Source organism: Haplochromis burtoni, unplaced genomic scaffold (assembly GCF_018398535.1).
Source record: "Haplochromis burtoni strain Fernald_Lab_line unplaced genomic scaffold, NCSU_Asbu1 Contig_29, whole genome shotgun sequence".
Classification (NCBI taxonomy): domain Eukaryota; kingdom Metazoa; phylum Chordata; class Actinopteri; order Cichliformes; family Cichlidae; genus Haplochromis; species Haplochromis burtoni.
In genome coordinates, this window is record NW_024582390.1 from 1,946,598 (window position 1) to 1,953,166 (window position 6,569).

A 6,569-nucleotide genomic window follows, 5' to 3' on the forward strand; every position below is an offset into this window, starting at 1 on the left:
TAACATGCCTCATATTTGGAACTAGACCCCCTAGTCACATGGATCACATTTATATGCGTTGCATGTTCATAGCCAATATTTCTGCTTTTATTGTTGGTAATTTGACTTGAATGTGTTCAATAACATGTGAGTAACTCGTCTGGTTTCCTGCTGCACTGAGAGCTCTCATATCTCCAAAAACAAGGTGCCAAAAAAGTACAAGCAAAGCACTTTAGACAGTTATTAATCTCTAAAATAATGCAAAGCTACAGAAATGAAAAGCGCAATATGTTTAATGATCAATTACCAAAGCATTATGCATTATTGGTTTGCATAGAGCAAAACATAATCATGGGATAAAACAGTGGGAAATGGTTAGTGTTTACTCACAGATAATAAGATAGCGTCACAAATGGTGCCATAGATAATATGCTGAGACGCATTGTAATGTCCAGTTGGATCAACAGGATGTTGTAGGATGCTGGTGGAAAACTGCTAATTAGTGCTTAAAGCAATAAAGTAATGGACTGACCCTTGCTCACAGAGGTCAGCAAGAATGGAGTGTATAGAGTTACTAGAGAGATTAACTTCTCTTCCTTTCCTGTGATACTCTGTACTTACTGCATATTGTTAAGCACTTAGCCCACATAAGGAAGAACACATCTCTGCGGGGCTGGAAGTATCAGATTCAGGTTGCAACCAACTTTCACATCCTTCCAGGATTCAGCCTAGGATGTGGGACTTTGAGACAGTGGAGGAGCCTCATGTAACAATGGTATTAAAGTAGTATGTGTTCTGGCTTCTCTGTTGTCATAGTGCTCACAGTGAATCCTGACATGAAGGGGTCTGAATGAGCTGAAAGAAGAAGGCTTTAAACAAGTCTTCCAGCAGCGTAAAAAATAGACATTTTATTATCGTTGTCAGTGGAGTGAAGAAATTAATCATTTTTGTCTTCTTATTTCTGCACACATCTATCTTTTTTTTTATCATGTGTGTGTGTGTCATCTGTCTTTACCACACACACAGATACAGCCTCTTTTCTGTCCTCATGTGATGCCGGCACTCTCCTCTAGGTTAGTGACAGTGATGAATGCAGAACATGGAACACATTAATGCAGTGAATTCTGGTCAATGTCAGGCCTTTCTTCACCGTGTCAAGTTAAACAAACAAGATCAAGCAAAAGCGAATGGTAATTGACCCTCCAGAGATAAGGCCCTTGCGACTGAAGCAGGAGGTCACGGGAATCCCAAGCCATTCTAAAACCTGAGTGTGTGTGTCCATATTTAAAAATATACTGTACTCACTGTCCAAGTGCTCACACTTTGATAAAATGCTGTAGCGTTCTCACTCCTATTACAAAGTGAATTATTACAAGAAGGAGACCTGTGATATATACTTTCTCTGTACAGTGCCTCATCAGCAACAGACTGTCATTGTAATAAGTGGATTTTACTTGTAGGAGATGTCTAAAGCTCTAGTGGGATGTGTTTAAAATGTGGAGCTTCTGACATTTTGATGACACATTCTTGTGAAACCTAACTAATTAGTAGAGTTTTGGTTTTGAACTTCTGATTTTATATAATGAACCTTGTATACTTACTGCATGTCCGTCACAGCTAGCAAACATCATTCTGATGCTGTGTAATTGGAAGTGAGTATGATAGAAAAGGAAGAGGGTTACCAGGTGGTGAAAGGCAAACAGCTGATAGAATTTCATATTAATTTGTTCATTCATTTTTGTTATTTTCCTATTTTAGTCCTGTTGATAACACTAAAAGAAGTCATTGTAGTAAGTGTTACTTTTTTTAATTGTTTAGTTTGGGAGATTAAGACTATCACATGTTGTAAGTGTGATTGGTAGTTGGGTGAGACCCTATAAGCAAACTGTTATTTCAATGCATACATATTTTTAGGTATTGCACTCGATGTAGTTGAAATAAATGTACTAATATATTACTTAGAACTGAATTTTTAAGGAAATTACAGTGTTTAACAAACTTATTAGATCGCCACCCAATTTAAGGTTTATACCACAGCTGTAACAATATTAGTAATGACCAAAATCTTTTTTTTTAATCTTTTTGTTATGATGACTCCATCGGTGCAAGATTTTTTGAAATTAAAAACATTTTATCACTAAAACATAATTATTGTTGTTATCCATGTTTTTTCAAATTTACTTTTTTACAAAAAAAAAGCATAAAAACAGTAATCTGACTTCTCAGCGAAGGCCAGTGTGCCCGAAATTTGAGTATAAAAACATGAATTTGGTTATTATTAGTTTAAAACAAGATGCTCTGTTGAGTTTGCTGTGGCATGCATACTTGAAGCATGCGAACAACCACGAATGCAAAAAAGACTCTTCTCCCTGGCCTTGCATGCTTACACCACTGACTCCTTCAGATTTGTATAGGCACACACGCTCAAAGCCATAAGTAAAACGCTAAACCTCACTCCTAATTTCATTGTCACCAAGTTAATAAAGGAGCAATTCATAGGGGGAGATGTGTTGTTTAAGGGTGCCTTCAGGAGGGGGATACATTTTTTAGAAAATAGTACTGTACCTGGGGGAATTAATATCAATATCACAGTCTTCTGGTAAAATGGATGGGTTGTTTGAACATTAAAAGTCTAGAAACGTGCGCCTGACTAATTTGATACTTTCTCCTTGTCTATGACTCGCATTTAGTTGCCTCATTTATAACGCCTTCAGGCTTCTACCCTTATGCTGAAGTGCACCTGCTACCTTTCAAAGACTGAATAGGGTGGTTGTTGGTCTGGAAAACTGCGTTGTAAATCTGTATAGTGTTGTGATTTTGAGCAACAAATGAAAAGGCCATGTACTGAACTTTCAAGCTTTGTCTGAATACAGGGAGTGCAGAATTATTAGGCAAATGAGTATTTTGTCCACATCATCCTCTTCATGCATGTTGTCTTACTCCAAGCTGTATAGGCTCGAAAGCCTACTACCAATTAAGCATATTAGGTGATGTGCATCTCTGTAATGAGAAGGGGTGTGGTCTAATGACATCAACACCCTATATCAGGTGTGCATAATTATTAGGCAACGTCTTTCCTTTGGCAAAATGGGTCAAAAGAAGGACTTGACAGGCTCAGAAAAGTCAAAAATAGTGAGATATCTTGCAGAGGGATGCAGCAGTCTCAAAATTGCAAAGCTTCTGAAGCGTGATCATCGAACAATCAAGCGTTTCATTCAAAATAGTCAACAGGGTCGCAAGAAGCGTGTGGAAAAACCAAGGCGCAAAATAACTGCCCATGAACTGAGAAAAGTCAAGCGTGCAGCTGCCAAGATGCCACTTGCCACCAGTTTGGCCATATTTCAGAGCTGCAACATCACTGGAGTGCCCAAAAGCACAAGGTGTGCAATACTCAGAGACATGGCCAAGGTAAGAAAGGCTGAAAGACGACCACCACTGAACAAGACACACAAGCTGAAACGTCAAGACTGGGCCAAGAAATATCTCAAGACTGATTTTTCTAAGGTTTTATGGACTGATGAAATGAGAGTGAGTCTTGATGGGCCAGATGGATGGGCCCGTGGCTGGATTGGTAAAGGGCAGAGAGCTCCAGTCCGACTCAGACGCCAGCAAGGTGAGGTGGGTACTGGTGGTGGATAAGATACTGTGGGCTTTTCGGGTCGAGGAGGATCGATCAGTCCTACTGCCAGTTTAGACACTTCAAGCATACAAGAGTGCTTAAAATGATTATGAGGAAGCTCCATCCTATATACGGGCGTTCTCATGTGTCACCTAAGGGCGATGGTTTCCAGTGGCATCATGTGCTGTTGGCCAAGATCTATCCATTGGAATAACGAGTTCCCCACGGTGCCACTCCGTCCCAGTTTCTGGAAGACACCTTCTTCAAGCAGTGGTACAGGAAGAAGTCTGCATCCTTCAAGAAAAACATGATTTTCATGCAGGACAATGCTCCATCACACGCGTCCAAGTACTCCACAGCGTGGCTGGCAAGAAAGGGTATAAAAGAAGAAAAACTAATGACATGGCCTCCTTGTTCACCTGATCTGAACCCCATTGAGAACCTGTGGTCCATCATCAAATGTGAGATTTACAAGGAGGGAAAACAGTACACCTCTCTGAACAGTGTCTGGGAGGCTGTGGTTGCTGCTGCACGCAATGTTGATGGTGAACAGATCAAAACACTGACAGAATCCATGGATGGCAGGCTTTTGAGTGTCCTTGCAAAGAAAGGTGGCTATATTGGTCGCTGATTTGTTTTTGTTTTGTTTTTGAATGTCAGAAATGTATATTTGTGAATGTGGAGATGTTATATTGGTTTCACTGGTAAAAATAAATAATTGAAATGGGTATATATTTGTTTTTTGTTAAGTTGCCTAATAATTATGCACAGTAATAGTCACCTGCACACACAGATATCCCCCTAAAATAAGCTAAAACTAAAAACAAACTAAAAACTACTTCCAAAAACATTCAGCTTTGATATTAATGAGTTTTTTGGGTTCATTGAGAACATGGTTGTTGTTCAATAATAAAATTATTCCTCAAAAATACAACTTGCCTAATAATTCTGCACTCCCTATATCTTGGATGAGCTCAACCTACAGTAAACTGGGCTGCAGGTTTGCCAGGGCTACTGTGACCTACATAGGTAAGGTAATTGTTGAGGGGCAGGTACAGCCCATGGGAGCCAAAGTCCAGGCTATTCATTTTCTCCCTTCCAAATTAAAAAATGAAGTAAAAAAAAAAACTTTGGTATTGTTGGTAATTACTGATCAGAGATTGCTTTTTAGAAGACTTTTGAACTCTTATGTTGTTGGTAGATGTGACGAGCTGGACATGTTACAGGGTGGAATGACAGTTTAATCAATATCAGGTCTTTTTTTCACTGTTTTATCTGGTTAAACCTTCATTGAAGGTGTCTTAAGTGAGACATTAACATTATCCCTTTTCCTGTTTGGATTATTGCTCTATTATTGTCATATCCATCTACTAATTGACTTGTTTGATATCAACATTGCCAAGTTCAAGTTAAAAGCTCTCTAGCAGGAGTTGTTTTTTGGTTGTTTTTGTTAATGTTGAATATCAAATTTCCCCAAAAGGACTTCAAATGCTTGAAGCACCGACTAACATTTCAGCCAGTGCTGAACGAGATACATATCAACATTAAATATGTTTAAATATTGCACAGTAGGTACATGTGATTGGTTCAAAGAAATGTTACTGCCATGTATTTTATTAAGCTAGACTGCCTGTTGTATTCGTTGCTGGCTTTTAATTTCTACATCTGTCCACACAGCTGGTGTTTTTATTACTATTAATTTATTACTTGGGTTTTGTCTGCTTGGACACTTGCATTTATAGAGTAATAAGGGAATGCATTTAATGCTCCCCTCCTCAGTTGCATTGTGAATTGTGAGCATAAATTGAATTGAAGGCAGTTGATTAAACCATACTGTCCCAGGCTTTTAAGTGTGTTTAATTTCACACCATCTATAAATAAGCCAATTATTTTCTTATGCACACTGTCGCAGTGAAGGCTTCGTGTTTATCTCACGCAATTGTGTATCAAGGCTCTTTCAAACACCATGCATCTCTAGTTCTCTTGTTAATCCACTTCTAATGTTGACTAAGAAACCAACACTGTTTTTTTGTTTTTACAAAGCTCAGATTATGAGGGAATTGTATTTTGAATGCACTTGAAAGCCAGGGAGTTCTACGCATATTTTTGTTGGGCTTAATCTACAGATTGTTATGTCTTGCCATGTGGGTATTATTCAACACAAACTCCTCAAAAGAACACAAACAGTGAAATTCTCAAGACTGAGTATGTGGGAGGGCTTATCCGAGCGTCTGCTGCCAGTTTTAACACTGGAGGATACTACATGTTGAATAGATTTATGCTTTTTATGCTTTTATTTCTAGTCTGTATTGTTTCTCTTGCAGTTAGGGAGAGTCCTGTCTTCATCCTGACAGAAGCGAGAGTGAAATAAAGTAAGCCGCTCTAATCATTTTCAGTCTCAAATGGTCTTAAAAGGAATATAAAATTTTCGTATTTTACAGTTTTTATTTATTTATTTATTTTTTGCACATGCATCATGTTTACTTTTTTACTTGACATTTGATGGATGTACTTTTAAGCTAAATGCAAATAGACACAAGACTTCTCAAACTATCCCATTTGGTTTCATAGCTGCTTCAAGAAAATCTCCATTGTTTACACATTCAAATGTCGTTTTGTATAATCATGCATGCCTATTGAAGGACCTAAATGCATTGTAATTAGAAAATAATGGGCCAGCGTTCATGGATGGAAGGTTTCTACTTAACATTTTCCCTCGAAGCAAATGGGCTAAAGTCAAAATCAACCTGGATAGAAGCCCGTCAGACCCCGGTATAAAAGTTGATCTAGCCTGTTAAAAGAGGGGGACTGTGCATGCAGAGGTGTAATGGCAACGCAGTCTCTATTAAGGCTAACAGCTCCCATCTCCTTCAAGGTGGTCATTTAGTAGTGCTGCTCATTCAGCCTAATCAATGGTTGAAGCTGCAGCGAACCATTAAATAAAAAAAGAGGCTAGAGATGAGGTGCTTCT

General features: G+C 38.5%; 1 long non-coding RNA gene across 1 annotated transcript in view; it reads left to right on the top strand.

Annotated features, from left to right (window-relative positions):
* Nucleotides 1-5,971, top strand: part of LOC102298592 — a 20,237-nt gene extending 14,266 nt beyond the window's left edge. Inside the window, exon 3 of the long non-coding RNA XR_315526.2 lies at nucleotides 5,923-5,971. This is a non-coding gene — a long non-coding RNA (uncharacterized LOC102298592). The remainder of the gene's footprint in view (nucleotides 1-5,922) is intronic.
* Nucleotides 5,972-6,569: the final 598 nt, after the last annotated feature.